Raw genomic sequence first — 21,733 nt, 5'->3', positions numbered from 1 at the left:
TAATCTTTCAGGTCCAATTATCCTCAGAGATCTCATTTGTTTCTCAAAACCATGAGTTGGTTCAGATATGAAAACGTGAGACTACTCATTTTTTCACCAACTCTAGTAACTCTTTGGATTATATTCTTTCCAGAAAATGTGATTTCTTTATTCAATGTATGTCTTCTGTGGCTTGAAATTCTCCCTAAGAGACCCCAGGCCTCGATGTTGCCTGGTGGAAAACTAGGCTAAATCTATCCCTTAATGTCTGAATAGCATGAGTTATTGCTAAACTGAATAATAGCCACAGTGTTTATTTATGGCATTGCTATGCCACTGCTACCTTCTCCTAACTTATTACTTTGTAAAGCTCTTTGGGGTACTTGGAATTTGAAAGGTGGTGTATTAAACTGAATTCCATTATACTGTCTATTGCTGTCAGCAACTTCCTTTTTAGCCAGGTTTAAGACACCTATGTATGCTTTGTGAAATACATTCCTATTCCTCTGCTTCAGGCTCCCAGGTGTCCATTTTAGGTAGTAAAGACTGAATATTAGTAGGTGCTACAACTAACATCCTTTTAGAGCACCAGTCTTTATTCCTGTCAAAAGTACTAAGTAAGGAGTTTGAAATGAAAGGGCAGAGATTGGAGCAATGCATTCCTCATTCATCACTGCAGTGCTTGGATAAAGTAATATTAAACTCAGGAAAATAATCAGTGTCCTTACCCTGAAGAAAGGCTCAGATTTTAGTTTCCCATTTATCAGAAGATATTTCTTTACCACCAGCTACAAATTCTCATATTGTCTTCTCACAAGAAATTCACAAACCCAGGTTCTCCATTTTTCATGCCAGCATAATAATTTGGAATAATAACTGTTATGCTGTCTATCAAAATAACTATTGACTGGATAATGTGATAAACAAACAGCTTAAGTATACTGTACTCCATGAAATAGGGAGGACATATTAAGGTGACGTGTAAACATCTAAGGAGAGATTAAACCCCGTTGAAGTACACAATTTCAATATGCAGAATATGAGCTTCTTAGAAATAGATGGATGTTTTGCTCAAAGGGAGCAAGAATTTGCTAATGCCAATGGCTTTGAAATGATGAAAAGTCAGAACCTACGTAAGTCATGAGATTTCTGTAATGAACTTGGGTTAGAACCCACATTTACTGAGACATGGATTAGCTACTTAACTGAGATTTCTGAACATACATGTTGTGGTGAAAAGAGTTGTAGAAGCCCATAGGACAATTAGTATTACCCTAGAAGTAAAGACGTCCTTGCTAGTAGTTGGAAGATCAACCTTACATCTCTTTGTCATTTTTTGAAAACAAGCCTTTCATTTCATAAAGATTTCTTTTGTGCCTTTTGTTCTGGGAGATCATCTTCTTAACAGCCTAGGCACTCAGATCAAAGTGTCTGATTTCAGAGGGATTTTATGGTTGTTGTCGCTGTGTTTGTTTTTCAAATTATTCTTGATGTATCTTGCAGCAAGAAAAAATAAACTCTCTATGGGTGGGTAAGCTAAACCTAAACTTCCAATCCCACTTGGAAGATGCTGCAATCAGGCACATCCCATCAGTTCCAACACAGTGATGAATCCAGCTGAGTTACTTGTAATAGTGTCTAAGGAAACAGATGAGCAGTTGAATCCAAATTTTCAAAACAATAAGTTTCCACGGGGAGGCTGCATAATTCTTTTTACAGATGGACATCCCTGGAGATTTGAACACATTTGACTATTATTAGAAGGAGGAAAATTGGAAGAGAATATTTTAATGTTCAGGATTTTGCATTTCCCTGACAATGCTGATCTTAGAATTATAGCTCTGGGACTTCTTTTTTCCTAATGAATATTTTAAATGCTTACGAACACTTTTTTAATTAAAAATATACATTCTCCATTCCCTCTTCTTTGCAACTTCCATTCCTCTGAAGCTGCTGAGACTCAAGAGGGACACTGGGGCTAGAGTGGAACAAGGAAGTGGGTGGATGGAGGTGCTGCTAATAAGTCAGAGATATTAAAAATCAAAGGCAGCTGAGACATACATTTATCCTACTCGATCCTGGACTCTGAAGCCTGTGCTCTGACAGTAGGCATTTGGGCTGCCACTTTCAAAAAGCTATTAAGATCAAAGGTGAATGAAATGTTTCCAATTAGACACGGTTAATACTAGAGATTGCTGAATCTGGTGAATTCTGCACGTCCTGTCGTCTGTTCACATGCACACATACATAAGCTCCCACACAGTTAGAACTCCAGAGGTTTTTTGTGATGATCATTGGCTAGTCCAAACTTTTGGCTTTGGAGACAAACATCAGGTCAATTAAGGGTAAATAAGGCAGATAGAGAGAACTGGAAAGGGTCCATAGTGTTCATCCTTAATTCATTCCTACCTCCTTCAATCAGGATATTTCCAGGTACACTGCTGAGGATCAGCATTCAGATTTAGATGTTACCATGGACATTGTGCTAAAGTTTAAGAACTTTAGAATTCTGGGAAGGTTACAAGGAAAAGATTTTTTTCTGGTTCTTTTCCAATTTCTAGCTGAGATATATGTATAAATATCTACCACTTACGTACATCAAACCAGTACTGAGTAAATGAAGACCCCACATTATTTGCAAAATGAATTTGAATTTTAAAATAAGGTCATTTTGGCTTAATTCTCTTTTAACCTTGTGCTTTTTTCAAATGATGAAATCATGAATTTAACTGGCTGCCATGGTCTCCTCTGCCACAACATGAAGTCTTATTTAAAAATAGATGCAGGAATACTCAAACTCCAACTTTTATATGTGCAGTAGTACATTCAGAGCAGTTATTCCCACCTTGTAGAGCAGAATCAGGCCACAGAATCAGGCCATGGATTTAACAGCCCCATGGTGTATGCCAAGTGCTCCCTTCTTAGAATAAACTCTTCACTTAGAGCAGAAATCCATGCAATAAAGGAGATGTGTCCAGTCCAAGGAAGCTGAGTTTCAGACACGGCTCATTGCAGCAGACTGATTGCTGTGAAACCAGCAGTCTGCAGAGACCCATGTGCTGCTCCTCTCTCATAATAAATGAGTGGAAAAGTCTCAAAGGCAGCCTGGGGAGGGATAGGAAGAAAAATCTCATGGAGCCTCAGTGACCCTAGAGTCTCTTCCTCTGAATAAGGATGCTCATAGTCACACCTCAGCAGGTCTGGAGTAAAATTTTGGCATCCTTCTCGAAATCACTAAAACATCTCCAGCCTTTCAAAGCCCAAAGCCTGGGGTAGAAGCTGGTGCTGTTTCTCTTTGTCGTGGGCGCTTTGTGCTCTCAGCAGGCTGCTGTGCTAACCTGGCTTGTTTTGCACCTGAGCTGCATCATGTGGATGAAATAAGCTGGGGATCTCTGAAGAGCATTGCAGCATCTCAACAGACCTTTGGTGTGAATAAGGCTGCTCTCTCAGAGTTGTTTTGTGCTGTACAGGGGAGAAAAAGCACGGAAGGTTAATGAAAAAGAAGGAAATTAATATAAATAATTGTTATATGCTATCAAAAACTCAGGAAATTATAGAATCCTCTAGCTAATAAAGATTAGACGGCACTGTGTGTAGTGGGCAAGGGGCCACATGCGCCATATGCTGGATTCATCTGAAGAAAAACAAAATTTTAGAAATTTCCTTGAAATCAGGAAAAAATATTGCTGTGGGGCTATCAAAATGTTCTATTGCAATAAAAAATCAAACTGTCACTTGAACTTTTAGTTAATTTTAGCATTATAATTATCTCCTGATTGATAATATGCAATATATTTGCAATATGTCATTTCAAACCCCCAAAAATCAAAATGTTCATATAAGATCAAAAGATAATATTTTGACACTGTCAAAATGTTTAAGTTCTATATTTTTCCTCAGGAAAATGTAATAAAAATCAACACAATGGCATACAAATGTACAATTTCATGAAAACAATTTTAGAAGAGAAATATGTTCTGCCAAAACAAAGAAGAAATATTTCAATGTCTTCCACATTGACTGTCCGTGTAAAAAGATTACCTTAATTATTGATCTGTTGACTAAACAAGTCATTCAATTGAATAGATGCAATTCTTTCAGTGTAATGGTGGTATTTAAATCCTGTATTTACAAACAGGAAACCAGTGAGGACCAGGTTCCTCCAGCTGTTTGGTTCATCTCCCACAAGGCCTGCAGGAAGTGCCAACAAAGAGACCACGAGTTTTCTAATTCTGGCACCCAGGCCTGTTGTATTTAACACATGAATTTGTGTAATCCTTTTCAGCCTACTAAAATCTTATTAAATTCCCTCACATTTTTTGTCCTGCAATACATTAGGGAATATCCTTTTACCTTGTATTTCTCTTCTGCTTTCAACTGAGTTCCTTGAACATTTCACAAAATTAAGCAACGGAAAAATCAAACCACTCAGTTTTATCTGGTTTGGTCCTACAGCCAAAGCTTGACACTAAGAGCCTCCTGAGTGGAAAGAGAATTTGCCCATTGACATTCATACCTTTTTTTCTCATCACAATTAATGAGAATGATGAACGCTTCATGCTTATTAAACATAGAGTTTTATGGATAGTTCTGCTTTGCAGTGCTACAGTGTTAGCATCATCAGAAATTGTGGCAAATTTCCATGTTCCATCTCTCATGCAAATAAATATTGACAATCTATTTCATTCAATTTGTTAGTCATTTCTCCTCCTCCCTTCCCCTTGTTACATTTGTTAAAATTACTCATTTATAAGAAGTGGTAGGGGAATAATTCACAAACAACAGTTTGTCCAATGTTCAGTCTGGCTGCTTGCAGAACAACTGACAACAGACCCAAATGTCCCCAGTGCTCCAGGCATTTGACTGAAGGGAACAGATGCATTCCAGCCACTTGGTGACCATTCCCTGCAAGCTCCAATTCAACAGCACACTTAACATGCTTAAAATGAACCCTATGCATCCTTATTCACCACAGACTTCTATATGATATCAAAATCCTCTACTAACATTGGGCCTCAGGTTCATTAATCTTGACTGGACAGACAAGTCGCATAGCATTTTCCAGTTTCCTTATTTGGATCAATATACAAATATTTCCATGACAGATACACGCATAAGCAAACCTAAAAGTGGGTATTTGCAAATATACATGCCATTTTGAAATTAGCTCTCTACAAACATCCCTGAGAGTAAAAATCAATTGTTAGAGTGTTTGCAGAGAACTAACAGATGAGAGGATGGATATAGCTGGACTGGATTCATTTAAATATTCAAGAAAATAGTTGCTGATTTTTTTTTTCTTTTTCTTTTTCTTTTCTTTTTTTTTTTTTTTTTGCTATTTTCTTCTCCTTTCTCCTTAGCTTTGTTCCAATAACCAAAGTGAAGGCTACCACAAAATCATTTGGATGGAGCACATTTCAGACATGCTGATTTGGCTTCGAAACAGCAACACTGAAATAGGAATAAATGAAAGCTTTAAAATAAATAAATTCATTAAATTCAGATGAATATCTTCACAGCTAAGAACATGAAGTTGCTTTGATTTCCAGGTCACATAATTTTCAAAGTAATTAGTAGCAATACTTCTTAATATATCATCCAGACTGATTACAGGAGGCAGAAAAGGTGCCTTAAATAAGAGCATCTTCGCAAGAGTTTAGTGCAGTTAAACTAATATGTTTTCACTTCAAACCTTTGGGTAAACCATCTTAACTTGCTTAGATGTCCTTGTGTACACAGTTTTTGTATTGGATACTTTTAGCTGTTAGAAGATGGGTGATTCCTTGCTCATCTCCAGCTGACAGGTACATACCTATAGTTCTGGGATGAACAGAGAGTATCTACTAAAAAAATGATGTAATCTGCGCTAAATTTATGGCTACATCAGACGCTCTATGCCTCAAATGCCTGGAGTGATCATAGGAATTACATTCTTTGGTGCACAAGTTGTCATTTAGCAGTTCCTTGCCTTGTGGCATGGTGAAGAAATTAACTGGAGGGAGTGGAAAAATCCAAGGAGAATGTTTCAGCAGGATGACTTAACATTGAAAGTGGGGAAAAAAAAAGTCTATATTTTACAGAGAAAGCACCTTTTAGTGTCAGCCTGCAAGCCTCATTTTAGCTAGGATAACATATTTCTTCAATGACAAAAGGAAAAATTGAATCTTCTTTGCAAGAAAAAGAATCCTGGTTTAAATTACAGGGGAAAGGTCTATGAACTCAATCTCATCTTTTGAATGCAAAACAAATAATTTGAGTGGCTATCAAATATATCCAAGCTCCTTTGGGTCTGCCCAATCCTAGTCCTCCTCTGGCCACTTTTGTACTTCTGTTTGCTTCTAAAATACATCAAACATGTGTCTGAGATAAAACACATCAAACAGCAGCAAGCCCTGGAACCAGAGAAAATGTAAGTCAGGAACGTAGAGAACAGCATGATAATCATGTTGAGTACAGAGGGATGAGACTTCTAAGGAACGATGCCCAGTGGACTGCTTGGTTTACCATAATGATGATGCTATCTATGCATTTGCCTTGCATTTTCTCCCTAGAAATCATTATAATATATTTCTGTGTATCTCATCTGAAGCTGGTGGAAGTCACTGATGCACCATCTCTCACCAGCTCTCGGGAAATCTGCTTTTCCCAGACAGAGCACATTAGGACAGTAGTCAGGAGGATAATGGAGGAGTTACATTACTGGGGTGATTTTCACTGTGAAGCTGTTTAGAAGCAGGACATGGCTTACTGATGTCTACTGGTGCATCTAGCTAAACCGTGGCTTCTGTTTGTGGTGGTAGAGGGGAGACCTGGGATGAACAACCCTTCAGGCTGCAAATATCAATCACACTAATTTTAGTATTCTATTTAATTCGAATTTCCTTCAATTAAAAATATATAGTGGGAGGAGGGAGAGTAGCAACTTGGTACCCCATGCAAAAGACAGCAGATAAGGATGGCAACCACACTGATCCAGCTCAAATGAAGGCAGAATGTGGGTAGGAATTCACTGTGAAATGCTGAACTTGAAGGTCACCTAAGGCACTGTGTGGTTTGCTTTGTGGTCCTTTATCAGCCATGCACTGTTTTGGTGTCTGGCCACAAGAATAATAGAGCAAAACCAGTAAGATAAAGTGTAAAGCACTTCATTTTTGAGCCATCTTATTTAATCTGGCTCCTTGGGATGCTGGTGAGATAGCATGTGTTTATATGGCTTTTATATGGTAAGAAGTTATACCAGCAAGTAGACATTGTGACTGTTACATGATCTATAAGCTGCATACGCAATGGGAACTCTTCCAGCTCCTGCTAACCTGCAGGCTGGTGTGTGAACACCAGTGTCACACTGAAACCCCGATGTTTACCAGCATACCTGCTTCCGTTCTGATAGACCACGCTGGCCATCCTTGACAGTTTAAGCTTGCTGAGATGAGGAGGAGTAAGGCTAAATCAGAACAGCAGGAACTCTAAAACTGATTAAGATACAGAGAGTGTGTCTGCAATGTTGACTGCCTAAATGAGCAATGTGTTATGCTGCTTTCATAGACTGAGAATTCTACAGAATCCTGACTCTAACTTTTTATTTCTTAATTTTAGTAAGCTTTTAATGTGGGAGGTGCTGTGATGGCTCTCCTATAACAGGTTGTTCATTTCCTCCTTTACAGAAAACTTATTTTCCCCAAATTTAAGAGAGTTTACTCTGAAAGGAGTGCAGAAAAATGTCTCTAAGCTCCAGACTTCAGTGCTCTAAGGGACAGATTGCTGTCATCAAGGGACATGCTGTCCTGGAGATATTTCAGACTTCTGTTCAGACCTAATCTTTGCTAGCTGAGAATGAAGGCAGGGTGGGCTCTCTTCAGCCACATGGATGACAATACTCTGGATGGCTGAATAGAGAGATAATGTAAAAAAGGACCAGTGTTTTCCACAGCTGCAAAAGATTTCTTTCTTTTCATGCTCAGACCTATGTAGGGCTGCTCATAGTAACTACGTAGTAATTATGCACAGATTTTGTCTCTTTGCAAAAGCAATTTGACAGGCTATTTGTCCGCAGAGATGTGCATGCATTGAGCCTTTCCCTTTTGCCATGTGTTCTCCATTTCCTTTAATGTGGACACCAAAGATGGTCTGAATGGTCAAATAGAAAAGCCAGGAAGAGTGGGATGTGGAAGACGCAGCAGGATGAAGAAGTCAGCCTGGGGTTACATCACAGGAAATCTGTGGAAACAGCAACAGCTCTGATCCCTTAGCAGATCCCTGTACAAAGATAATCAACAGCCCAGAGACAGTTCCAGGTTCCAGTTCCAAGGGCTGCATTGAATCCTCAGACCATATATGCATCTCACAGCATCTAATTAGCCCATCTGCTTTAAGAGCAAGCTCTTCCCCCAGCCAAGTGCAAACAGAATCCTTCTTGCAGACGAAGAAAGTTCCTTTCTGTTGTTCAGTGAAGAAGTTTGCGTTCTGAATCTCATTATACAAAAGGTCTTCTGCTGACCAAAGGGAACAATAGCAGCTAAACCATACTGCTAATTATTTTTCCATGGCCAGATAAGCTCCCAACCGCTATCTGAATCCATTTGTCCCTTAGGCGGTAACGGCTCTGTACGCTCAGGAATGCTCAGCCTGTAGAGCTATGATAAACAGAGGCAGGTAACAGCAGTGCAGATAGGCTGCGTTACTGGAATCTGCTCTCTGTTAGCTGCAGGATGACTCCTGGTGAACCCTAAGTTTTATGGCAAATATCTTTTTTCAGCAGCTGTTTCCCCAGACAACTCAAGTCCATGCACCATGAACTGAATTGCTGGTTTTGTCCTGCCTGTGAATAAGCTTCTGAATTACATTTGAAAATGAATTAACTATCATGGGCTTGGACTGCTGCTTTTGAGGACTGAACTCTGAAAAAGTTAAACACTGGCCTCATTTCTGTTCCTAGTAAAAAATGTGAACCAGAGCCAAAGGCTTCAGACAACTTTCAATATTTGTAAACATCTCCAAAGCTGAACTACTCAAGCTTTCGGATTCAGGGAAGCTTTAATGTCTACAGAGGAACCTGAATTTTAATTTAGTAATTGTAGTTGATGCCAGTGTCCCTGCTTAGAGCAACTCAGAACTTCCTAATATAAAATTTGCTTTCAGCTATTTACAACTTGGAGAAGTTTTGAGAATTTGAATTGCAGGCTTTTTGAATTAATTTGGTGTTTCTAGAAAAGCATCTGTTAAATTAGTGTAAAACTCAGTCTGAGAATGAGATAACAGAGAAAATACGTTGTTAAAGAAACCCTCATTTGCTTCCAAATTCAAAAGAAAGGACTTGACACGTACCAGGGAGAAGGTAAGAGTCAGGAGTTGTCACCCTGCCATTATTCTTAAAAAACACCCCAATAAGACAAAACAGGACCATAAGAAAATATGAGCCTCAGGGGTAAAAAGTATACTAACTGAACTGCCAGAGTCTGACAACTAAATTTGCTGAAGGGTCTCTCCCAGCCTGCCAGTCACATTCATTCAAGTTGATGAGGACTCAAGAGATCATTCCCTTTGCCTAGAGTGTCATTGGTAAAACAGTCTCAATTTCAGGAATTTTTACTAGAATTATTTTATTACTAGTCAACACAAATTTCTAATAAGTGATTTGTATATTGAGAAAAAGAAGCCACAAACAACCTAAAAAATACTTAAGTAAGCACCTTTTCTCCTGTAGCCTCGAATCAAGTCAGGTGCCTGTCCTGCCTTCTTTCCAGTCTGAATTTTTCATGTTTTCACTCCAGGTCACACTCAGTCTGTCCCAAACCTTTGGTGAGGCAATGGGTGCTGAATCGAGGTTGTGTGTAAAGGTGTTTCTTATGTCCCCGCTCCGTCCTGATTAACCTACAGCCACAACATCGGCATGGGTTGGCCATGGTCTCTTGGGTGTCCCTGCCTCAGCACAAGTCACCTGTGGCCATAGTCCATTCAGGGTATCGAGCACCACCACAAGCTGTTCCATGAACTAGTATCTGTGCAGATGAAGCCATCAGCAATGTGAAACACAGCTGCACAGAGCAGCCAACCAAAGGAATGGGGATGGACTCTGCATTAGTCATCACCCTCACTGATGCTGAATGCCCGGTCCAAAAGGAGTCAAGACCTGGAATGTGCTTGGTTTAGGAGGTGAAGTACCATTGCTGGGAAAGTAAAGAGGGTCCCCAGTCTCCAGATACAGAGGGGCCCAGCAGTGTTGTCCATGTTTCAGTTGCATTGCGGCCCAGACACAGGAAACCAAGGAAAGGACTCTGACCTCCCATGCCTGCAGTGCAAAGGCTGTCAGTAAACACCTAAGATATCTGGCAAGCTGTATGTCAACACCCAACAGTGCTGGCGTAAACAGAGGGTTACAGCCTACTGCCATTACTTATTCTCTTATCTGCTTTGTTAACACAGCAGAGAAATAGTCCACGATGCTTGCGGGAATCACCTAGATGTTGCATGCTGGATTTTCAGGAGGTGGAGAGGAAGAGGTAGGGTTAGTCTTTCTTTGTCTCCTTTTTTTTATAAGTTACACACAGCAAAAATATATTGGAGTTTTATGTGACTTCATAGGTGATACCAACCTCCACCCTGACTTTAAACAGGCCCTGTTTAAAGCATTGTAATTCCTGATGTGGAGCAGACTTAGAGGCAGACGTGTACTTTCTTTGCCACCCGCACAGCCTCAAAGGAGGAGTGGAGGTATAGAGAGAAAGCAAAAAGAGATGGAGACTTTCCTTCCTGGAATTGGAAAGGGGAGGATGTGTCAGGACTCCACTCTGCAGTAAACTATAATTTTGGAAACAATCTGCCACCACACACCCCATTTTAAGAGTGATGATTCTTACTGAAAGGTCCTAGCAGTGCTGATTTGCATCTCAGCTCAAACCCTGATGGCACCACCTATTTGGGAGAACCCTACCAAATAACAGTGCATGTGCAACAGGATGTGACAGGCTGTATGTCTGTGGGCAAGTCCCTCAGGGGTTGTTATAAGACTCAGCAGCATGTTCTTTTAGCTGCCTAAGAGAGATGATTATCATTTTGTAATGCCTGGCACAGTGTCTCCCCGCTACTATAAAATGCAATTTACAAACCAAAATACAATGGAATTTGGATGCTCTGGGCACTGTCCAGGGCCAATTAGAGAGCACCATTCTTTCTGGTCTACAGCTGTGAAGGCAGTTCATAATAATTCACCGTATGTTGTGAAAAAGAAGTAATTCTTTACCCATCTGCTTTTCATAGGCACTTACTGGCCTGTAGAAGCAGGAGTCCTGCCTGTTGTTTTCTTACACAAGACCTTTCTGTTCTGCTGCTATTGTTAACTTCATCAAGAGCCAGGAACTAAAGATAGTCCTAAACCCCAGAATTTGTCTTGAAGAAAGGCCATGCAGTCTGCAAAGCTCACTGCTTCTGTCTTGCTCCATCCCCTTGTTGTACATACCCCTTCTCACTACAGCCATCTCTCACCCCACTTTCTGGGTGGAGTGGTTGCTGTGAGTGAGGATTTAACAAAACTTCACTATTAGAAAAAGAGGGTGCAGGGTGGGGATGGAGAGGCTCCTGGGAGTCAGTAATGGCATGCAAAGCCTTTCATCTCCAGGTTTCTAGGCCAAATGAGCTGTAGTGACCCAAAGTCTTTTGATATAAAGCACATCTCTTTTTCTATTTTAATTTGTAATAAGTAAGAAGACAATTTGACCTGATTTTTTCAAAGGGGTAAGTGTGTGTATCCCCTGTTGGGAGTTACTCTGAAAATCAACAGCTTGTCTATGACTAGAAGAGAGGCAGCTCTCCTCCACAGCTGCATTTGAAGCTTCCCGGGCAACCCCATCTGCAGCCAGGGCATCCCTCTTCCAAAAGCACTGGGAGAGGGGATGCCATGGTCCTGGCCAGCCACCTCTGCCCTCTCCTCATCTCCTCCACTGCCTTGCTGACTCATTTCAGCAAGTTTCTAAAAACGAGAAGTTTCTGAATATTGACTGGCTTCAAGAGTATGTTTACAGGAGATATATGTGTAGTATCTTGTCATCTGAGCAGGTTTCTCAAGTGTCACACGATGAATGTGAACAGACGACTTTCTCCCTCCTAGAACAAGTCTGGAAGTCACTGTAAAGTATATCATTTAAATAGCTGTTCACTGACAGAAACACCCCAGTTTTATTCAGCTGTAAAAAAAAAGCATAATTCAGTTACATCTGTTTATAACAGCGTAAGACATTCCTGACTGATGAAGTGCCATGTGGTATTTTCAGCCATTTACCTCTTCACTGTTTTTCCCTTTCAATGTCAACAACCTTTTTTTACTCCTTGTAGGCTGTTGTCTTAAGACTTCTTCTCCTTATGAATTAGGGAAAAACTTGATCTGGTCTCCAGGCTATGTTAAATGTCTAGAATTACAGAATTTTATGGACAAGCTGTTTGGGGGAAAACAACAAAAAAAAGGAAAATAAGAAAAAAAAAGAAATTATTCTCTATTTCTTCCCCCACTGGCAGATTGGCAGGATTTCCTTTCCACCTGTCCTACAGCAAGGAAGACTCCTTATCTCAGCATTTTTACTGTTGATAATCAACAGGAAATATCACCACAATTTTATTTGACTCTGACAACAGTAGGACATCTGGTATTAACAGAAGCTGCTAACTGTATTCCAAATCTAACTATAGCATGACAGCAAGAAACTTATGTAAGATTACTTGCCACTTGGAGTTGCAAGTATAGTAGAGTATACACTTACACAATCCTGGCACACATGTGTGCATGTGTGGTTTCTAAGATTTACACTTGCTCTGCACCAATCTCCACATTGCTTGGCTCTGAACTATTCGCTTCCTCCAGCCCTCACCCCATGCTGCCCAGGGCCTGCATCCCACCCCCTGGGAGTGCAGTCCTGCTGCTTCTCTACCTTTTTGGGTGCTGCAAGTCAGAGACACCCCTAAATCCACTAAATAGTCAGCAGAGGTTGCCATGCCATGTGTGCTGCAGCCCTGTGGAAGACACACTTTCTGTCAGCAGCCCAGCAATGATCTGCTATTAATGTGGCATCAGATTTTTAATCTCGAGTGACCATATCTGTTGGCCGTGGAGAGCAGAGGCATCTGTGTCCACCAGGAATTTGCAATGCAATGAGGTCACAGCCCAGAAGTAAACTAGGTTCGGCTGTGGGAATATGTAATAACAGTCCCAGGCAGTATTTTAAATTCTAGGTATCTTGAGCTATCTGTGTGTTTGTAAAGCCAGAGTAATACTTCAATATTTTTACCATTAATGCTTTTGTACCAAAATTGGAACGCATTGTGAATTCTTTGGGGGTATAGACTAATGCTATTAAAAAGACTGACAGGGCCAAATTCTATTCTGGGCTATATTTGTGCACTATTAATGACTTCTGTAATTAAAGGCATAGTATGACCCTCTGTCTCTCAAGTATTTAGGTACAAACCCTCCTCCTCTCTCCTACGCAATTAGTTCTACTTAAGGCTGTAAGGACAGGGAGCTAAATGGGTAATCTTGGAAAAGAAGAGAACTACACTAGAAATGAAGAGGCATAGAGAAGGAGACCTCAGATCCCATTATCTTAACTCATTTTATTAAGGGCATATTTGTACTGTATTTGTAATTTCCTTAGAATCACCTACACATTGCCAAAGAATGTCTGCAGAGCAACTATGTTATCACAGATGCTAATGCGACCTTGGGGAGGGAGGGCACCAGAAACTGTGCAGTCGCAAAAAGAAAATCTCACATTTTAATGATGGTTAATGAATGCCAAAGCTTGGCATGGCACCTTTATTCTTCCACCTTTCTTATAATGGAAGCTTATTCTATGTGGAGCTGGAAAATCAGTAGGGCTATACGTTTGCCTGCTGGTGAGCTATAATGTTGCAGCTGTTAAATGAGTTGTTCTCTACCTAGTTAAATTAGGCCTAATCCTTCTTTTCTCTGTCTGTGCCAGGTCTGGTTTCTTTTGCTGGATCTCAGTTGAGGCTCAGACAAAAGGGACTTGAGGTATTTGTGCATTTTTCCCCTCCCAAGGCTCTGAAAATTAAAAATGAGTTGTCACTGGCCCAAGCCCCATGAAAGCTGAGAATTTCAATCAATATTTCTGCCCCATTTCACTGCAGAGAGTGGGATGTAATTATTACAAATGTCATGGTAACAAACTTGGTAGTTTTCACAGTGACAGTTGCCACTGCAGAAATAGCACAACACAGAACAAAAATTACCTGTCAAGCATCTCATTATGTTCATCCAAAACCTGCTTCTTAAATTCACCGTTGGGCTGCACCTGACACAACATTTCCAAATGCACTTGCAGATTACCCACGTTTATCTGTCTCTGGCTGTAGACAACCTCCCACAGCCAACCTGAGCAGCTGGCACCAAGGTCCCCAAGGTCTGGAGGGATTTCCGTGCCTCCGTGGAAAATGTCTCAGTCCTCGCGCAAGCCCATACTCTTGGTATAGGGTCTGGTGAGAGTAACAACCTTAAGGATCAAGTAAGGCTGAGCAGGGCATTGTGTGGAGGTGGCTGAGAGGAGACACATTGAATCCTGACATTCTCTGGAGCTGGAATGTCCTGGGTTGTGACTTGGTTTTCACAGAGTAGGAGGTGTGACTATTCTACTAGATTGTAACTCAAGAGTCAGCATATTCATGCAGAAGGCAGAGAATTTGGTTTAAACTGCCTGTTTCCTCTGATTTGGTGTTTTCCACCACCCCAGGAAGTGCCTCAGACTTGTTATGGGCTGGGGAAATAGGAAAGCAGATGGGTGTGCAGGCAGGCAAGTGGAAACTTGACCTCTGTGCTGGTAAAGTTGAGCTACTCTGCAAAGGAGAATTCATGTTTCATTGGACTACAAAGACTGAAAACTATTTAAAACATGTGAATATTTAAGATCACAATGAGGTGTTATTGCACTGCACTGTCTCACAGGAACAGCTGAGCATATACTCTTTTGAACTAAAGTGGAACTGAGGTGCTTTAAACTACTGGAGGGATGGTGACAAAATGTGATGGGCACATGGTGTTCCCTGAATGACACTGCACTCACCAGAACTCACCAGAACCAGGAGCCCAAGAGGCGGACACGTCTCCCAGAGTCAACCTCATCTTCTTTGTGGTTTTGGTCCTCATGCAGAAAGTGACATTTCTTCCCCTTTTGGACTTTAAGTTCATTAGATGATTAATCTTGCTCTTTTTACTTCAAAATAGCACAATTAATGCATCAGTGAATAGGCCTTTTATTTGATAATGGGTAGGATTCTGATTAGATCACAAAATGAAAACAAAACATTTCTTGCCTCCTTTAGCGATTCTCCTGAATGGAAGAGTCTGATGTACACAAGTACCAGGCTATTAAGCAATCTTTTTTTTTTCCAGACCATAACTCACAAGGGGGAGTCATATGTCTACTCTTTGGATCTTTTACAGCAAGTTGCCTAATACTCTGAGCTTTAGCACCTTAAGCAAAGCATTGCTGAATAATATTTGCTCTCATTTGCAACCCACAAAATCAGAAGGGTGGAGGAAGCAACAAAGTTAACTAAGGTAACACTTGCAAATTCACAAGGACAATCTTCATTTAAAAAAAAAATTAAATATGATATCTTTTACTGATTCTCTCAGAAAAACACCTCTCTAAGGAAAGGAATTTCAAAATAGTCAAGCGTTCAGGCTCGAGCCAGACCATCATTGATTTCAACCATTTTTTTCTTGAGGACAGGAAAACTACTCCAAATAAAATAAGAAAAGATCTTTTACCCTACCAAAAAAAGTCAATCCTTCCCATCTCTCATTTTCACTAGAAAGACAGATTAGGCACATGCAGCCATGAGCGTGCTCTGTTTCATCCACTAGTAAGAAAGTCCTTGCCACTTTCCAGGATGACATGAAGACTTGAACTCAATAGCTCCTATGTGTAATAGCACAATCTATGTCTAGTATACTCTAGTATAAAGTTATACTATATGAGATTTTTGCTCATGTTACGATTCAAGCAGCTAAAAATGAACGAAGTAACCTACAAAACAGCTATTGATTTCCCAATGAGGTGCTTCCTATGGAAGTCAATTGGCAACATGCAGAATTAGGGCTTTAATTGCTCCTAAACCAAAACAAGGTGGAACTATTTATTTTAGCCTTTCACAGTGCTGTTCACCGTTCGAGAAATACTGAGATGGGTGCCTATAAATTGATGCAGCAGATCCTTTTGACCTGAACTACCAAGGGATTGACCATATCTCAAGAAAGAGCCTTTAAGAAATGGATATATTTCAGTCTTTTTTCTTATTTGCTGATTAATTATTTTGCCAGGGCTGAACCTGCAAAGAGCAAAATTCCACCCACTCTCTAAAAAGAGCAGCTCAGGGGGTTTTTTTGTTTCACAGAGTTGTTGTTTTTTTTTTTTAAAAGGAACGTGCTGTTATTTGCCTAACACATTTAATCATGTTTTTCTGGACATCTGGACGTGTGAGATTGTCCCTGGTTTTCAGCTTATGTTTCCATGCATCCCTCCTTTTTTTTCCAATTTACTATTTTCGTCCTTCCTTCTTTCCAAAATAAAATTTTGCTAATTAAACCCCCAAATTATAATTATTATAAAGCTTGTTTCCCCTAAATTATAATGAGTCTTTTTGGCTCTGTGTTGTCTGCCAGGCTAATACTACTGCAGCTAAAGAAGGCATATTGGTTTTGGGCAGGCCACTCAGTAGATGAAAAATAATTTTAATAAATAGAAGAAACTATTGGCAGAGGAAAATAATCACAGTGTTTTTAACCTACTGCAAAACAATTTTCAGCCTTTGACCTTTCAGATCAGGAAACTCTGAGAAGCAGTCAAAACTACTTTGTTTTCAGCTTTTTCCATCATTTATACTCAATCTCTTATCCACCCACAAGCTCACCCACTCTATTGCTAATAAAAATAGAATGCAATATCTTTGTCTCTTAACCGATAGGCTCCCCATTCCCCCGAAGCAGAAATCCTTGCTCGTATCCACAGAGATGGGCAAAGGGAATTATTATGCAATGTTGAACTGTTAGAGCAGGGAAGGAGAACACATTGCCTGAGCTCAGGCAGAATGAGAAGGTAGAGATTAATGAGTCTGAGGGGTCTGTAGACATCTCCTTGTGTGCTACCAGCATGAAACATGCCCTTAGAAAAGGGCCATGGAGCTGTGTGTTCATGCTGCTGTGGCCCCCAGAAACTCTGATTTTTCTACAAATATGAAATCCAAGTTGTGATAGTAGAAGTGTCCCTGGACTGGGTTAATGTGACAAGAAAGTGGGGAAGGTTGGGGCATGGGACCTAGATGATTTCTTTGAAGTTGGAGAGGGCAAATTCACTTTTTTTAATGCCTAGTTTAAGACCTTATCTTCAAACTGTCCTTGGAGTCCTTTATTGGCTGAAGTCACCCTTGTCTGCAGGGCTTTGTTCACTGAACTCTTCATGGGGTTTCAGTGGCATAGCAGGACTAAAAGCTTAAGAACAGAACAGGAGAACTAACACTTTTTCAGATGCTTGTGGATTTGACCTCAAAGAGAAGAATATCCGAAGTCATAATCCAACTGGCAGATCTGTGTTCCTCCCCCTGTCCTGAAGTCTTTTCTTGGACATTTAGACCAGGCTCCCACTGTGATGAGATTCAGAAGTAGCTTTACAAAGCTCAAAAGCCCCTCAGGAGGAATCTCCTTTCTCTTTCATTCTTCTGAAATCCCCGTAGTGTCCTTCTGATTGCTTTCCAGCAGAGCCAGCTTCCAAAGCCTTCCCTCTGAGCAGCGAGGGGCATTTCTTTCACCTGACTGTCCTCTTGTGTTTGGAGAAAGCTTTGGAAGGAAACCACTTGTAGAGAATGTTTTGTAGTAGGATGTGTCTCTGCTGCTTTGTGGTATGCATTCTATAAATGGCTTTGCTATGGCATTTAATCAATTGTTTCAGCTGTTTATTACCTTGTATATCACAATGCAATGGAGACAGTTACTTAAGTTAGCTTTAGTGAATCTGAAGTAAATACACAGGATCCACTTAGAGTCCCCTTGGAAGGATATGTTGTGAATGCGCTCAAGCAAAACAGAGGCATTGAAACTCTCTGCCCAACAACAGAATGAATCTGTGTACAGAATCAAGCAACTGTGCTTTGATTAATTCGTATCACTGCCCTGAGCACACTGGGAGTTGCACGAGCGTGTCTCAGCAGAGAAAATGTATTTGCCTTTGCTGTCCATTCTTAGATGACACCTGTAAAGCAGGGTTACCAAGGACAATGTTGGGGACTCTGCCTCCATCCTACCACAGCGACTGCAAGGAGTAAACAAAAATAGATGTCCCAGCGCTATTGGAAAATGATTGAAGAAGTCCCAGCAGCAAGGACAAGTGAGCTCCTGCATCAACAACCTCACAGGAGGAAGAGAGTGGAGAAATCTGGAAGGCTATATATTTGCTCAGCTCTGCTGATCTATCCTCATTTTGTCTTGGTCATATTTGACAGACACACAGAAGGCCTGTGGCCAATAAACAATGAAGTGATGATGTCACTATGCCTCTCAACACAAGAAGGGATGGAAAAGGCAAAAGGCACAGGGCATTCCTGGATGTAAAGCTTAGTGAGCTCAGTTTGCCTCCTGAGTAGCCTTGCCTGGTTGCTTACCCTCATGGGATGGAAACAGCCACTTGGAGAGGCTTTTTTTACCCAGATAGAACCAAATTATCTAGAGGCCACAGCTCCTGGCAGGCATGCAAGTCAGACTCCAGCTGTAACCAAAATCTGATTACTTGCAGACAAATTCACAAAATCAAGAGCTGACAACCCTCCAGATAGAGATATGACATCAGACTGTGAGGACACAGGACCTAGCAGTGCATCCAGTCTTTGCTCAAGCTTCTATAAAGCTGCATATTGAGGATATAGTAGTTATTTTTCCTTCATCTGTGTTTTGAACTAGGGCCAGAATGTTCTGTTGCCCAGATTTATTGCCCCCAGCAAATTTTTCTCCACATACCTTCAGCAGAATCTCTGCCCCAGGTGTGCCCTGGACACCATGCCTCAGCCCCTGTGCTACACACATTTCTGCACCCTAAGATAATGACTGTAACATGTGCATGGTTACAGAAAGCTAGGGTGCCCCAGTAAAGGAGTTCCTCCATGCCCATTAAAGACCTGGCAGGGTTACAGAGGTAAAAATGTCCTCCTAGAGTCTCTAGGGTGGCAGATGACCTGGTACACTGACAGCTCAGTTCTCTGAGTTAAAAACCCTCCAAAATCAAGCAACTGGGATGTATCTGTTCTGTCTCAAGGAGGCAGACTCAAGCCCCCTCCAGGGTGATCGATCACTGGGGTTCCTGCTACCTGCAAGGAACGTTCTTATGTGCTGAATCCCAGTGATTTTAGATTCGCAGCAGTGACTATGTAGGTAAAGTGCAAGCCTGGAGAAATTTTGTGAATTAATCTGTTCCAGGCAGTGAGCAGAAGACATGGGCTGTTCTCCCCTGCTGTTTGCAAAGCCTCTGAAGGCAGCGCAGTGGGCAGAGCAGTTCTGCTGTCGACCTCCCAGCCTCTCCCCAGCAGCTCTGCAGAGAGCCGCTGTCATACTTAGTGGAGCATCTAACGTTTCCCAGCCAGCCGGTGAGGTATCAGAGACAGACATTCTGAGACGCCGCAAACTCTGGGGAGCACTAGTCAGCAAGCTGCTGTCCAACAAGCAGCAGTAATCTGAAATAAATCTCACAAGCCCAGCTTTTCCAACAGAGGCTTATTATTCAAAAGGAAGGACACATCCAGGCAATGAGGCATGGTGTTGCTAAACAGTCGGCTCAACATGGGTGTGAGTAAATACAGTAAAACAAGTCCTGCTTCCCCCAAGAGTGAAGAATCAGCCAAGTTCTTAAGAAGTGAGAGTTCAGGCCGTGTGGGCAGAGGCAGGGAAGTGGATTTACTTTTTACTGTTTAAATTAGAGAAGATGGCTTCTTCCTGATCCACCGTCACACCATTTCGGTCTTGGTTTTAAATGGCAGCTAGGAACTTTTCTGACTGAAAATCTTACTAGATCCCACTTATTTTCCTGTAACAGGAGTGTCCCCTCCTGTATTGCTTCTGTTAAAATCTCAGGTCATGGAAGCTAAAGGCCTCCAAGGATGCAAGGCCCAGGGGATATTCAGCAAAGTATCTTCTATCCTTCAGGTTCCTGCTGTGAAGAAGTCTGCCTGAAGCAAGGTATTCTGATGGGGTTTTAGCACACACCATCCCCTGGACAAATAATGTTATAATCCTATTATTGCATACCCCCCTCCTGTGAGAACAATGTGTTGCACGCTCCTTCCCATAGAAGTGAGGGTCTGATGAGAAAAGCATATTCCCATCTCTCCCCAGTTTGTCTCCTTGAGAGGCATTTGTCAGGTTGATTGTTCTGGTCATCCATCTTTGGCATGTCATTAATCAGTCATTACTGTAGCATTCACAAACAGCAGGGCACAAGGGCATTAAGACAAGCTGGATTTTAATTTTTCATGTTTATCATGTTCATAGTTCTCCATGGCAGCAGGATGATTTCCTTCTGTTCATAAAAGACAATTGAGAAAATTAGTTGGTTTCAGTTTAACAAGGTAATGATCCAATTTAGCGGAGATCAAAGCAAGCAGTGTGGCAAATGCAGAATGGTGAAATTAAGTTACTTTATTAATGCACAATGCACTTTTCCATCTTGCAGCAGAATGATTGACTATCCATTAGGTTTACTGAGCTGCAATTAGCAATCATCAGCAAGAGACTCCTCTCTGTAGCAAGTAAAGGTCTGGATCATGTTCTTACTTCCAGGCAGTAGCTGTTTCTGCCTTGTAAAGTAATATGCAATGTGGCAGTACAACGAGTGGCCAATTACAGAAAGAACCTCTCCTTTACCTGTGCCTTCTTTTTCTGGTTAATGCATCCTAATACAATGAAAAAATATGCATGTGCTAATGATCTTCATCATTATGCTGACAGATAATTTGATACCTGGCAGTACTCTCAGATTTAGAGAAAAATAGAAAAAATATATTTCTCTCATCCATTTTGGTGATTTGTCTATCAGCCAATAACCTCTTCTCACAAGACATTACTGTTATAGCAAACTCAACAGCAGTCATTCTGTAAACAAAATGATTGACAGAGGAGGTGGAGTCTTTTACAAGCTTTAACTGATATCTGACAGTGTGAGAAGGATTTAAATTCAGATTAGTGCCTTATCTGTGTACATTTTCTTGTTAGCTTCTGAGACAATTCTATGATCATTAAATTCTCCGATGACAGTTATGTCACTTTATTCAATTTTTTCCTCCTTTGATCTTCATAAATGTGGGAAAATAAGATCTTTATTTATATAGTATTCATCTGTTCTTGTTCCTTATTCCTCATACAGACTGATAAAACTCCAGTCATCTGAAACATGCCAAAGTATTTTTGTTTCAACAGAGGCTTAATGAATTTTTTTCCTGCATAGTGGTTTTTATGTGTATGCATATGCCTGTTCATTTCTTTGCCTGTCCTCCCTTAATGACTTTTGATCTTGCTGTCCAACTTAAAGCAAATTTGACAGCTGGGAAAATTCTTAAATACATTGAGTTCTTACAAGTCTTTTGAAAGTAGGTTGTCAGAGAGAGTAAAGAGATGCTATTAGCAGAGAGAAGCTGCCATTTCAACTCCTACCAGACATCAAATAATCTACAAAAAACAACAATGTAAGAAAAAGTTTAATTTGGCATTTAC

The sequence above is a fragment of the Nesoenas mayeri genome (assembly GCF_963082525.1).
Source record: "Nesoenas mayeri genome assembly, chromosome: 14".
Lineage (NCBI taxonomy): Eukaryota > Metazoa > Chordata > Aves > Columbiformes > Columbidae > Nesoenas > Nesoenas mayeri.
This window is presented reverse-complemented; position numbering follows the sequence as displayed.